This window comes from Sus scrofa, chromosome 11, assembly GCF_000003025.6.
Source record: "Sus scrofa isolate TJ Tabasco breed Duroc chromosome 11, Sscrofa11.1, whole genome shotgun sequence".
Taxonomy (NCBI): Eukaryota; Metazoa; Chordata; class Mammalia; order Artiodactyla; family Suidae; genus Sus; species Sus scrofa.
In genome coordinates, this window is record NC_010453.5 from 54,262,760 (window position 1) to 54,277,979 (window position 15,220).

Sequence of the window (15,220 nt, forward strand, 5' to 3'; positions counted from 1 at the left end):
AAATGAAGCAAAATCATAAATACTCACTGTATTGTGCTATTATAAACTGGAATCTTAAGGTTAAAGCATGCCAGTGTCTGTTTCTATCATGATTCTCTGAATATATATGCATTTGTTGTTTGGAGCCAATCTAAAGATAGATTGTCAAAGTGGAAAGAAAAAATCACAACTCAATTATATGTTGCTTACAGGAATTTATATTCAAATTTAACACATACACAAGTTGAAATAAAGTAATGGAAACATATTATGCAAACATTAATAAAGATATATCAGGAGGGGTTCCCGTCGTGGCGCAGTGGGAACCATGAGGTTGCGGGTTTGGTCTCTGCCCTTGCTCAGTGGGTTAAGGATCCGGCGTTGCCGTGAGCTGTGGTGTAGGTTGCAGACGTGGCTCGGATCCCGCGTTGCTGTGGCTCTGGCATAGGCCAGTGGCTACAGCTCCGATTCGACCCCTAGCCTCCAATTCGACCCCTAGCCTGGGAACCTCCATATGCCGCAGGAGCGGCCCAAAGAAATAGCAAAAAGACAAAAGACAAAAAAAAAAAAAAAAAAAAAAAATCAGGAATATCTTTATTAATGGCTCATAAAATTAATTTAGACCAAAGAAAATTCTGGATGCAATGTGATGGATTCTAATTCAACTGCGTGCTTCTCTTGAGAAAAACGTACCTTTTGTCCCTTTGTCCATCTTTGGAACATTTACTTTTTTATTGTCACAAGATCTGTCCCCAAAGCTTCATTTTTAAAGATAATTCTGACATTCCCATGAAGACATCAAATCTCCCCTCTGATTTTCATCTGTATACTGTCATCAGAGACTTGTCTTGTTTCTGTGAACTTTCCACCATATATCTACTCTCTATGCTGTATTTGCAATAGTTCAGAATGGCATCTGTATAGCTCTGTGCCACCAACACGCATTACAGTGTCACAATTGATAAATAATAGATCACTTAATAGCTAAATATATGATTAAAGTGAGTCTTTCAGTGATCTAAATAAACATTCATTGTTTCGGTAAAAGTGCATGTATTCCTAGAAATCATATCCATCCTTATATAATATTGTTTTCTATCTGAGGTCATTTGTTACTTAAAGCTACCTAATATGTTTTTCTTTCTCTCTGTATATCATGATAATATTCCACACTATGAGTCTTACCTTCTCAAAGGGAATTGAAAGCCTACATCCACAGGCTCCCTTTCAAGTAGAGGACAGTTATGTAATCCACATTACTCCAATGAGATTAAACCAAGCAAGGTTTAGATAGAGGCCTGGTCAACACTTGAAAGGAAATCAGTCTTTTGGCAACCTATGAGATAGAGTGTCCTACTCCTCAAGGATAGCAGTAGTAAAGTTTCCAATACCAACTCTCGAATTCCTTAAGAGCCACTGATAATGGCAGTCACATTTAGGTGGAGAATCACTGCAGTGCATGGAGCACTGACGCTTTCTCTTTCTGGCTTGTTGGCCTTACCAGAGATTCCATAAGCTGTCAATATCATTTTTTTTATGAGTATTACTATAGTTTATTTTAAATTTTTTCTTTTCCAGTTTTACTGAGATATAATTGACATACATTACTGTATGAATGTAAGGTGTACAGCAGAATGACTTGACGAACATACATCATGGAAAAATTACCACAATAAATTTAATGAACAGTTATTATCTCTAGATATAAAATAAAATAACAAGAAAAAAGTTATTTCTTTGTTTTGACGACTTATAGGATTTACTCTCAACAACTTCATATATAACATATAGCGGTGTTAATTATATTAATCGTGTTTCACATTATGTCCTTAGTGCTTATTCATCATATAACTGGAAGTTTGTACTTTTGACCACGTTCATCACCATCCAAACATTTTATATTGTTATTGTCTATATTCCCTATACTGTACATTTCATCTTCACGATTCATTTTGTTTGTTTGTTTGTTTGTTTTCTTGTTTTGTTTTTAGGCTAGGGGTCAAATTGGAACTACAGCTGCCAGCCTGCACCACAGCCGCAGCAGTCCAGGATCTGAGCCACATCTGCAACCTAAACTACAGCTCATGGCAACTCCAGATCCTTAACCCAATGAGCAAGTCCAGGAATCGAACCTAGGCGGATTCATTTCCATTGTGCCACAACAGGAATTTCTTTTTCTTTCTTTCTTTCTTTCTTTCTTTCTTTCTTTCTTTCTTTCTTTCTTTCTTTCTTTCTTTCTTTCTTTCTTTCTTTCTTTCTTTCTTTCTTTCTTTCTATTTTTGGCTTCTTAGGGCTACACCCATGGCATATGCAGGTTCCCAGGCTAGGGGTCTAATCAGAACTATAGCCCTGGCCTATGCTGCCAATATCTATTAACGAATTCCATTTCTGCTTCAGTAACTCAGTGAGAACTACAGTGTTTGCAGCCAGGAATCCTGAACAATAACCATCGAATATTATAGTATGTTTGGTCTTACACAGTGATTTTTGATGGTAATTATAATAAACTATAAACATTTACAAAAATCTTTAAATTTTAGCCCATATGCTGCAAAAGGAAAATCATCTTACCCAGAGCACTGTGCCCTTTTGGGGGGTTTACTGTATGGTTCTCTCATGACTCATGAATTTGCTTTGTGTATATAATTTACATTAAACAAATTGCTAGCAACTCAGGCAAAGAGGGTTGACTGTGTGTAGCTGACTTTCTCAAATGGACAAATTCATTTGTTTTTACACCTAGGACTAAACATAAAGATAGATTCCTGCTAAGACTGTGAAGTAATGTTAATGCTCTGAGTTTCTCTGGAGTTTTGAATAGTGTGAGTGCTCAGGTGAGATTTGCATCTGTTTCCGATATCTCTGACAAACGTGGAAAATTGCCTTTTTTGCCATCTGGGACTCCATAAGCAGCTGTAGATTTATAAGTGCTTATGCAAATGAACTAGAAAATTATTTATACTTACATAAGGCAAATAGAACAAATATTCATCTTTAATGACTAAAAATTAAAATTCCATAAATGTGTATATTAGTAACATGATTATTGGCTACATATTTCTATATTAGTAGCTTTTTGTAACTATCATCCCAATTTTACAATCAGTTCACTTTGGCAAATATAGTTTAAAGAGCTCATATATAGTATAAAGTATATGGTGAACTATATATACTAATGAAAATAAAAATGAAAAAGAGAAGTCTATACCCTCATAAAATTACACTTTGAAAGCAAAAGGAAAGAATGAAAGAATTAACATTTTATTATGTACTTGATAATATGGACTCTAGAAATTTTCACTAATTTTGAAAAACTTAGTGCTCATAACAGCCTTATAAGTGAGGTTTCATATAAATACCCGATTCTGTTGCAATTTAATCTGGTAGAGAGATTCAGTTCATGTTTAGCTGATTTCCAAAACTAGACCTTTTCTCCTCATGTATAGTTCTTACCCTTTTTATTTGTAACAGTGAGGTATATTACAAAGTCTTACATGATTTTAGTTGTATTTTAGCATTAATGTAGCATTAAATTACTATATATTAAATAGCATGTGATGATTATATTAATAATAAAACACATGTATATATTTGAAAATTAGTTCATATATTCAAGCTATTATCTAATCCATTACACAGACAGTATTTGATGCTTGTCTATATTTGTGGATACTTGCAGTAACCCCATTGTCCCTAAATCCCATGAATGTCTTATAAGCCCTTGCTCTACATGCTGAGAAAAAAATTATTATTTCATGATAGAGCAACTGGGGCATTTTTATAACATGCTTCTAAGAAGAGTAGTTAATAATAGTAATACTCTCTCTTAGTTGGAACAAAGATATTTCTGCTAAAATAAACTTATCAAGTTATGAGGTAAATAAAGTTTAACTTCATTGCTCCTCAGGAGCTGCATTTTGATAGAATTCATATGGCTCTCCAAAAAGGTCATATCAAATATGTGCTTTCTGAACTTAAACTGCATAATATTTTTCTCCCATGATATACCAAAAAAGAGCAAGATTTAATGGAACATATTTTAGAAAATATTCATTTACACAGTAAGCTGACATCACTGGACAACTGATTGATCAGACACAGGGCAAATATTTGGGACATTACTGAAATAATCCAGGAAAAGTTTTTGAGATTGTTCTCATTTTATGAAAAATGAGCAGGAAGCATAGCACAGTGACAGGCTGTAAAATATAGGTTAGACAGGCAACCAGCAATACTTTAAGACAGACACAAAGATACATAAATATAAAAATTATAATGCCTGTCATTTATTGATAATTTACATGCTCTCCACTGCTCAGGATTTTCATGGGTTGACTTATTTAATCTTTGACCTATAACCCCATTTACGGATAAAGTCTCTAAGCAGAGAAGTTCAGTATTTTACCCAAGATAATTTATTTAGTAAGGGCAAAGCCAGATTTGTAACTCAGAATCTAGGTTCAGGCCTATGTTCTTAAACCCTGTAGTACCCACAAACTTATCTGATATATCCTAGGAAAATTCTTTTTTTTTTTTCTTAATTTGACCACACCCAGGCCAGGGATCAAACCTGCACAGTTGTAACCTGTGCCACAACTGTGGCAATGCCATATCCTTAACCTACTGCACCACATGGGAACTTATGTTAATATCTTAAAAATAATATTTGGTTAGACAGTTCTCCCAAAATTACCAGTAGAAAAGAATGTACATAAGGAGGACATTGAGAAATCATGTAAAAAGAAATAACATAATAAATTTAATCTCAGATAAAAGAAATCAACAGCTTAGTTAAATATAGCATGAAATGAATAGAATTTCCAAGTAACTGTGTTAAAAAAGAAATTTAGAAGGAAACAAAACAAATTAGTCTCTATGCAACATAAACTTTTAAAATTTAGAAATAAAGATTTGGACATTAAGGTCAAATATCACTACCTTTGTCCTCTGAAGAAAATCCAAGGCTATGTTAAGAGAACATCGCATAATTTTGGACATTTGTTCTTGTCCAGCCTCTATATTCTAACCAAATAAAACTCTTTGCCCAAAAGATATTACCGCCTCTACCTGAATTACTACTGACTGGCAAGTTTGTGACAGTTTCTTCTGTTAATTTATTTACATTTTTGTAATGTTGAAAACCAAGATCAAGTAATTTATTAATTGGATGGCTTTTAGCAATATGATATTTACCAGATACCTATTGAGCTAAATTTCATGAATAATATTTCTGAAAGGGATTTCTGATCTCCATCACAAGTTCTCCATCACAAATATGAGGTTAGCCTTTTCTGTCTGTTGAGGTATTCTTCACTATAGTGAAATATTTTTATTTCAAATCTTCTCCTACAGTTTTATACAGATGGAATCCATGCTGCTTGCACTTTGGGGTTATCTCTGATAGCACTTTGGTATTTTAAGTGTTAATTTAAAGGTAAAATAATGGAATTTACCAACAGACAGTAAAAATGATGGAACTGCTATTACTGAGATGGCCTTCAGAAACCCTTCTAACATGTTTTATTAAGGGATAAGATAGTCCATATTTCCTCAAAGAAATAAAAGTTATGGGATAAGGAAGAAGAGCCTTATTTTTAAAACACTGTAATGTGTTCCATACAAATAAAAAGTTATTTAAAGCCCTTATGTGTTAGCTTAAGAATCTTACTCTTCTAGTATAGTATAATTCTGTTTAATCAAAGGCTGTTTAAATACCTTATAGTTTAAATACCTTCACATATTACATGAAGCACTTATGACAACGTGAGATTACTATTTTTCATAGTTTAGTTTTTTGTTTCTTAACATATTAATTTGATTATATTAAATAAAATAGTATAATTATATAAAAAATTTACTCATCAAAACATGAAATAAAGGTAGAGAATAAATCCATGTTTTAAGAGGTGCATTATGAAAGCATAGAAAATTATCAAAAGTAACTAAATAGTGCAGAAAAACAGAAATGATACAGTATGTATCAGGTACTCAGATCAAGAAATAGAATATATTCAGCACCCTACGTGATTCTTTTGTCCTTCCTCCTACTTAAGCAACTGCCAAAGAAAACCTCTGTTCTTCTAATAGCATAAATTAGTTTGCCCACTTTGTGTATTACAAAAAAAAAAAAAAGATATCATAAGTGTTGTACTTTTTGGTGTCTGAATTTCCTTTCCTCAATATTCTATTTGCAAAATACAGCCACCTTGTATCATATAATCGTAGGTCATTTATTGTCACTTCTGTATAGTATTCCATTATATAAACATACAAATTGTATTGGTGATCATTGACATTTGAGACTATTAGAAATAGCGCTACTGAGAAGATCATAATACATGGGTTTTGGAGTAAATATGTGTTCATATTCGAGGATATATGGGCTTAGGAGTAGAATGCTAGGTCCCTGAGCATGCCTATATCTCATTTACATGCCAGCCGAACATTCTATGAAAGTGAATGAATGTACTAATTTATAACAGTATAGTTCTGTTTGTACTGCATGCTCCTGAACTTGATGTCTCTGATATTTTTAATCCTGCATTTGATATGTGATGATAAATAGTTTGGTTTAATTTGCATATTGATAATAGTTAATTATATTACTCAATTTTTCAATGCTTTTTGGTTATTTATTTTTGTCTTTTTAGGGTTATACCTGCAACATATGGAAGTTCCCATGCCAGGGGTCAAATTGGAACTGCAGCTGCTGGCCTACACCACAGCTCACAGTAATGCTGGATCCTCATCCCACTGAGTGAGGCCAGGGATCAAACCCATGTCCCCGTGGATACTCGTCTGGTTTGTTACTGCTGAGCCACGCCAGTAACTCTTATTGGTTACTTAGACATTACTTCTGTGAAGTGTTTGTGTGTTGCCTAATTCTGTGTTGGTTTTCTGCTTTTAATAATGGGTTTGAAAACATTGTATTAATAAATTAATCTGCAAGACATTTGATTATAACAAAGTTGTACATATCAATGGAATTTTTTAGTTATGTTTGAAAATATAGTGAGATGCTAATGAGTTGAATTTTTTATTTTTAAAATGGACTTTTTTATTTTTAAAATGGACTTTGTTATTTTTTTAAATTTTATTGCAATATGGTTGTCTTACAGAGTTGTGTTAATTTCAGGCATACTACAAAGTAAAGTTATACATATACATATATCCACTCCTTTTTAGATTCTCTTCCCATATAGATTATTATACCATATTGAGTAAATTTCCCTGTGCTATAAATAAGCCCTTGTTACCCATCTATTTTATATATAGTATTGTGTATATATCAATCCTAATCCCCTAAATTATTACCACCCCCATATTTCTCCTTTAGTAAACATTGTTTGGTTTCAAAATCTTTGTCTCTGATTTTAAGTTCCATTTATCATTTTATTAGATTCCATATATTAATGATCTCATGTGACATTTGTCTTTGTCTGACTTAATTCACTTAGTACCATGTCTTATTCTCCAGCTAATCTTCTGTTGATGGAGACTTACATTGCTTCCATGTTTCCATGGCTGTTGTAAAGAGTGCTGCATTGAACTTGGAGTGCATGCATCTTTTCAAATTATGATTTTCTCCAGATGGATGCCCAGGAATGGGATCAATAGATTATATGTATTTCTGTATTTAGTTGTTTTTTTTTTAAGGAAACTGCATACTGTTCTCCATAAAGGTTATACCAGCTTAAATCCGCACCAACAGTGTAGGAGGCTTTCCTTTTCCACATAACCTCTCTAGCATTTATTATTTGTAGACTTTTTGACAACGGCCATTCTGACTGGTATTAGGTGATACCTCATTATAATTTGATTTGTATTTTTATAATAATTAGTGATGTGAGCAGCATTTCATGTGCTTTTTGGCCATCTGTTTTTCTTCTTTGGAGAAATGTCTGTTTAGATCTTTTGACCATTTTGAACTGGTCAAAATATAAATATATATATGTATATATATTACACTTTTATTTATAAATATAAAGAGTATATTTATAAATAAACATATGAAGCCGTATCAGATCTTTATATGTTTTGGAGATTAATCCTTTGTCGATCACTTTGTTTACAAAGATTTTTTTGCCATTCTGTGGATTGTCTTTTTGTTTTGTTGATGGTTTCCTTTGCTGTGCAAAAGCTTTTAAGTTTAACTAGATTTCATTTGTTTATTTTTATTTTAATCTTCCTTACTCTTGCATCAAAAAAGATATTGCTATGATTTATGTCAAAGAGTGTTCTGCCTATGTTTTCCTCCAGGAGCTTTATAGTGTCTGGTCTCATATTTAGGTCTTTAATCCATTTTGAGTTTATTTATGTGTATGGTGTTAGAAAGTGTTCTAGTTTCATTCTTTTACATCTAGGTGTCATTTTCCCAGCACCCCTTATTGAAAAGACTATATTTTCTTCATTGTATATCCTTGCTTCCTTTGTAGATTAATTGACCATTTGTGCATGCATAGAATGTATTTTGGATTGAAAGTATGATGATAACTAAAAAGAAAACTATAGCCATATATTTAATATTACCAGGATTTTTTTGCTGCTGATGATTTACTCAGTATTCCATTATTATTATAAAATAAATTGTGTTAATTTTTAAAAAATAATTCAATTTGCAACTTACTGTTACTCACAGTATTTACTTTTAATTTCCACAAAACATGATAAATGTATATTGGATTTAAATCATGCATGACTTAACATTTTAATTTATTTAAGACTTTATTATTTTAGAACAGCATTTGGTTTACAGAAAACTTGAGAGGAAAGTATAGCAATTCCCCCCATATACTCCCTGTCCAGACACATACATAGCATCCACCACTGTGAATCCCCATACCCCTAAGTGGTACACATTTTAAAGTTGAAGAACTTATATTTACATATCAGTATCACACAAAGTCCATAGTTTACATAGGGTTCACCCTTAGTGTTGTATATTTTATGGGTTTGGAAAAATGTACAATGACGTGTACACATCATTTTTAGTATCATAGAGTATTTTCACAGCCTTTGTAAAAATCCTCTTTGTCCTATGTTCACTTAGGTAATATCACTTAAAGTTATTCTTCACTAAAGTATCTAATCTGATCCAATCTATAATTTAAATATAAAATTTATACCTATTTAATCTCCTTATACATAAGAGTCTATGTAGAGTTCAACAGCTGTGTAATTTATAAATAAATCATTTAAAAATATATGGGTGGGGGATATATAAAGATATAGTTGGTATAAGATTTTAAAATCCTCCCCTGAAATATTGCCCCAAATCCTTTGCTTTTGCATTATAATTAATCAATAGCCATATTTTAGTTGGATAGCAATTATTCACTTACGATAATTTCAAAAAACAATACAGATTTGATAGGATTTAAAAATTTTAAAAGATGCTTTTCAAATGTAAACTTTTAAAAAACATTTTATATTTCCTGCTTTATTTGTATGTTGGATTAAAATTATAAATGGAACAGTTTTTGAGGTAAAATAATATTTATAGATATATATTCCTTATATATATGTGTATATATTTATACATATATGTGTGTATATATACACATATATATATGTATAATATATGTACACACACACACCCCTACCCTCACACATACACACACACACACACACATTTACCTTTATCATATGATGGCTTTCTTCTGTTGGCATTGATATTTTATCAAGGTCACTGTAACATTTATCTTAAGCTGGCAAATGTCTTCTATGACTCAGTTGCTTATAAAAATGTTAAAATTACCCCTGAAAGTGAAAGGACTTTCTTGCTGTCTCATGTCTTGTCTGGTAAAAATAACACTGAAATAATATTATACCTTGGAGGCATTAGTATACATTTAATAATTCCAACAGAATAATTTTAACACAGCTTTGCAGAATATATTGGATTATCACACATTTAGAAACATTTGTTACCTTCTGTATTTGAACAAAAATCTTTTTTCTTTAAAATAATTGCAAAGCATACTTAATGCATTTTAATTTCCTCTGTAATTTGATTGTCAGTTTTTCTTCAGATTTAACTAGGAATGTATATACCAATATACAGGTGAAAGAATAATTATCTCCATCTTTAGGTTGAAACATGTGTTCTATTTGTAAGTAGCTACATTTAACAATATACAAATGTAAAATATAATTTATTTGTAGTAATAGCAAAGAGCAAAACTCATATTAGCTCCAGAAACCATAAAGCTGGTATGAAGGACACAATGAGTAGGAAAATGAAAACAAATGGAATTAATGTTTATTTGTATGTCAAATGAGGGGGCATATATCTTTGAAACTACTTCATGAGTAACTTTTCAGTTCCCCATGCATATTTTAAAATATGTAAAAATACATCTCATTCCATTATCTTTAAATCTTATAAATAGTGCAGTGCAGTGACATTGCAAAATTTATTTCCTACTATAATACTTATGTGCCTGGAAAGCATAATTTCTATACTTAATCTATAGATTAATATAGTCTGAATCAAGGAACATATGTATGGAAGAGGGAGAAAAATGAAACTCTCTCATACAAAGTTCAAAAGTTATGATATATTTTTTATAGTTCTTTTAAGTAACTTTTTGTATCTATTAGATAATTTCATATAGTTACTCAGCATTCTTTTCCTCTTTCTACTTCTATAATTTCAATGGCAAAGCCCTTGGAGAATATTAACTATCAGTGGTGGTCATCTGACTTACTATTCAAAATGGAGTACTTTGACCATAAGGAGTTGCTATTAATAATAATCACATCCAGAAGGCATAGCCTGGAACACTCTTTGGCATATGTAACTCAGCTTCTTATCCATTCTTGGTGAAAACAAACCTTAAGTCCCACAAAATTTTCCATCTGACTCACTGGTTTTTGCTCAGCGTTTTTATCACAATTATGCCAATGTGGGCCATGTTGCTTGTGCAGTAGTTCTTAATTCTAAATTCATTGGGTCTAAAAGGCTCATTACTCCTTATACTTAAGAACATTAAGCAGCTAAGGTTTTATGGCAATGTCTGTGCACCATATTATTATGTGGAAGCCTTCCGGATATCCACTTCCCTGGTGCTAGCTTAGAGAGCAGTCAGTTCACTCTCCCTCTTATCTTTGCCCTTGTAGCCCCTTGCCTGATATAACATAAATCCCCTTCTTTATGCTAAAGACTATGTAGGTGGAAGATGAGACACATTCAGATCTCCTTTTCCCTCTCTCTCTTTTTACTTTTTCCCTTCTCATTCCTCAGATATCACCAAATTAAAAAGGACGCAATCTCATCTTACCATAATCAAGCATAATGAAACATGTAGATGATGCCTACTGTCCACTCTCCAGGAGAATGCTCTTTCTTTTTTTTTTTTCTTTGCAGGGCCACACCTGTGGCCTATGGAGGTTCCTAGACCAGGGGTCGAATCGAACCTGTAGCCACTGGCCTATGTCTCAGCCACAGCAAGCCAGATCTGAGCTGCATCTGCAACTTACACCACAGCTCACGGCAACACCAGATCCTTAACCCATTGAGTGAGGCCAGGGGTCAAATCTGTGTCCTCATGGATGCTAGTCAGATTCATTCCTACTAAGCCACAATAGGAACTCCAAGACTTTGTGTTTGTGATATCCCTTCCCACTTCTGGGTCATCGCTTCAGGGATGTGGGTGCTGACTAGACTGAGATAGCCCTCCCAGCCATCTCAGTTTGGATTTTTCTTTATATTCTTGGTTGTAGAAGAAGTATTCTGCTTGTCTTCAGGTTGTTCTCAAAAAGATGTTCTATACATAGTGTAGTTTGTGTGTGTCTGTGGGAGGAAATGAGCTGAGGCTCTTCATACCTCACCATCCTGACCTCTCCTTCTGGAAAAGACTTCTCTTCATGAAGATATGCAATAAATTAAAGGTAAGCATATTGTTTGTGAAGGAGTAGGAGCATCCATGGCATATATTAGAACTTTAACGGCATCTATATTCTTATAACACTTTGTTGCATGATATTTTCCCAATTAATCACATGGCACAGAGTTGGCAAGTGTCATATTGCAAAAAAAAAACCACAAAAATTATTTTCAAAAGAAGACATTTTAAAATTAAATGCCACTTTAAACAAAAGAAATTTCCAGAATATTATTTTAAATTTGGCTGTCTTATCAACAAAGATTATCAAACTCTCTTTGATATTTAATCAATTTTGTGCATCTTTATATGAAGAGCATTTTTTTTTTTTTTGCTTTTTAGGGGCCACACTGAGGCATATGGAAGTTCCCAGGCTAGGGGTTCAAGTCAGAGCTGCAGCTGCTAGACTACGCCACAGCCACAGCAACACAGAGTCTAAGCTGCCTCTGCGACCTACACCACAGGTCATGGCAACACCGGATCCTTAACTCACTGAGCAAGCCCAGGAATCAAACCCACATGCTCATGGATACTGGTCTGGTTTTCTACCACTGAGCTCCAGTGGGAACTCCCAGAACAACATATTTCAAGTTAAAAAATTTGAGCCATTAACAAACATTAACATTTATTGTGTACTTAATCAGAAAAATGTAATCTACTAAGGAAGGATTAAAATTGTGAAGGTGTATAAAGATGTATAAATATTTTAAATATTTTGATCTTCTACTACTGGTGATAATTACTGCTGCTACTAGTATTGATTGTTCATTTGTTTCTGTGGGAAATAGATCCACAAGAACATAATTTGTAGAACATAATTTCCAAGATTAATTTGGAAAATGATAAGATTTAAAAATTTATTCAATACCATTTAAGCTTCCCGTTGTCACCAATGATTAAATTTCTTGGCAAGACTAAAATTAGAGGTACAAGTAGTATATTGACTGTTGTTTTTAAAAAATGGATTCAAATGGAATGTGGATTTCTTCTCAGATTATGCTCTTAGGAACAATAACTTTTAGCATTCTAGAAATGATATTCCTTTTATTCACTAAAATGTCAGGATATATTTTGTATATTAGGAAATTATATTCATTTTATATGTTAGAAAAATACCATAAATTATGTAAATTATTTAGAGAATTTATGGAAGATGTCAAATTATTAAGGAAAAATATGGAAATCATATTTCTTGCTTTAAACATGTACTATATGACAAATACAGCACTTCCTCTGCAAGTTAGTTTTCTTGTATACTCTCTCCAAAAATTTGAAAGTTATGAATCTTAGTGACACAAGATTATTTACTATAAATTTGCTTTTCTCTTTTCCCTACCCTACTCAAAATTTTCATCTGATGATAGGTAAGGTGAATTATAAAAGGAATGTGGAGACTAACATGTATTATAAAAGGGTGTACATAGACTGGAGATTTAATATTCATGTTCTAATACAAAAAACTACATTGTGGAGATGATAACAGCTATTCAGGTTGTTATGAAAGAGGATTTTCTGATTATTTTACCACCATTTTCATTAGAATGTCAACAATGAACCTAAAGAAAACATATAAGAACTTTCTCCTGGGGAGTTCCCATTGTAGCTCAGTGGGTTAAGAACTAGTAGTATCCATGAGAATGCGGGTTCAAACGCTGTTCTCTCTCAGTGGGTTAATGATCTGGCAATGCCACAAGCTGCAGCATAGGTCTCAGATGTGGCTCATATCTGGCATTGCTGTGACTTCGGCATAGGCTGGCACCAACAGCTCCTATTCAACCCCTAGCTTGGTTTCCTAGAGGTAATTGCTCTTCTAGGCCTCACAGGAAACCTTCTACATTAGATCACTCTTTCAAGGCCAAGAGACATACCTTATCTACCTAATACATAGAAATAAACATAGCTAATAAGGCAAAATGATGAGATAAAGGAATGTGTTCCAAAAGAAAGAGGACAAAAGCCTCAAAAAAAGAATTAACCTAGAGATAAATAATTTACTTTGCAATGAAGGAATCCAAAGGAATGCAAGGAATGCAAAGGAATGTTTGCCAAACTCAGAAGAATTGAACTCAGTGAATACTTCATAAATAGAATATATTAAAAAAACAAACAAACAAACCAACAAGGGCTGAAGAATACAATAACTGAAATGAAAAATACACTGGATGGAGTCAGAAGTAGATTAGATGAAGCAGAAGAATGAATAAGTGGTCTAAAAGACAAAGTAGTGGAAATAACCCAATTGGAACAGCAAAACTTAAAAATAAGCTCCCCAAATGAGCATAGCTGGATCTCTAGGACAACATGAAGTGTATTAACATTCATGTTATATGGGTCCCAGAAAGAGAGAAAAGGACAGGAAAATATTTGAAGAAATAATGGCCGACACATTCCCCAAACTGGTGAAGGAAACAGATAACCAAGTTTAGGAAGCAAAGAAATCCTAAACAAGATGAACCCCAAAGAACCCACACCAAGGCACATTATTATTAAAATGTTAAATATAAAGAGAGAATCTTACAGGTATCAAAAGAAAACTTAAATACAATAGAAAAGATCAGTGAAACTAAGAGCTAATTATTTTGAAAAGATAAAATTGATAAACCATTAGCCAGACTCATCAAGGAAAAAAATAGGTCTCCAATAAATAAAATTAGAATTTAAAGAGGAGAATTTGCTATTGATACTACATAAATAAAAAGATTCATAAGGGACTTTTATAAACAATTATATGCTAACAAATTGGAAAACCTATAATAAGTGGATAGATTCCTAAAAACTTACAATCTTCAAAGACTGAATCAGGAATAAATAGAAAATCTAATTATAATGAATAGCAATAATGAAATTGAATGAAAAGTCAAGAAAACTCCCAACAAACAAGAGCCCCAGACCAGACAGCTTTATAGGTAAATTCTACCAAACATTTAAAGCTGAGTTAAGGAGTTCTCACTGTGGCTCAGTAGTTAACAAACCCAACTAGCATCCATGAGAGTGTGGAATTGATCCCTGGCCTCACTCAGTCGGTTAAGGATCCAGCATTGTCCTGAGCTGTGGTGTAGGTCACAGATGTCCCTTGGATCCCGTGTTGCTGTGGCTCTGGTGTAGACCGGTGGCTACAGCTCCAATTGGACCCCTAGACTGGGGACCTCCAAATGCCGTGGATGCAGCCCTAAAAAGACCCAAAATTGAAAAAAATAAAGATGAGTTAATACCTATTTTTCTCAAACTATTCCAAAAAAATTCAAGAAGACAGGAAAACTTCTGTAGTCAACCTACATGTCAGCATTACCCTGATATTGAAATCAGCCAAAGACTACAAAAAAGAGAAAATTACAGGCCAACGTATTTGATGAACA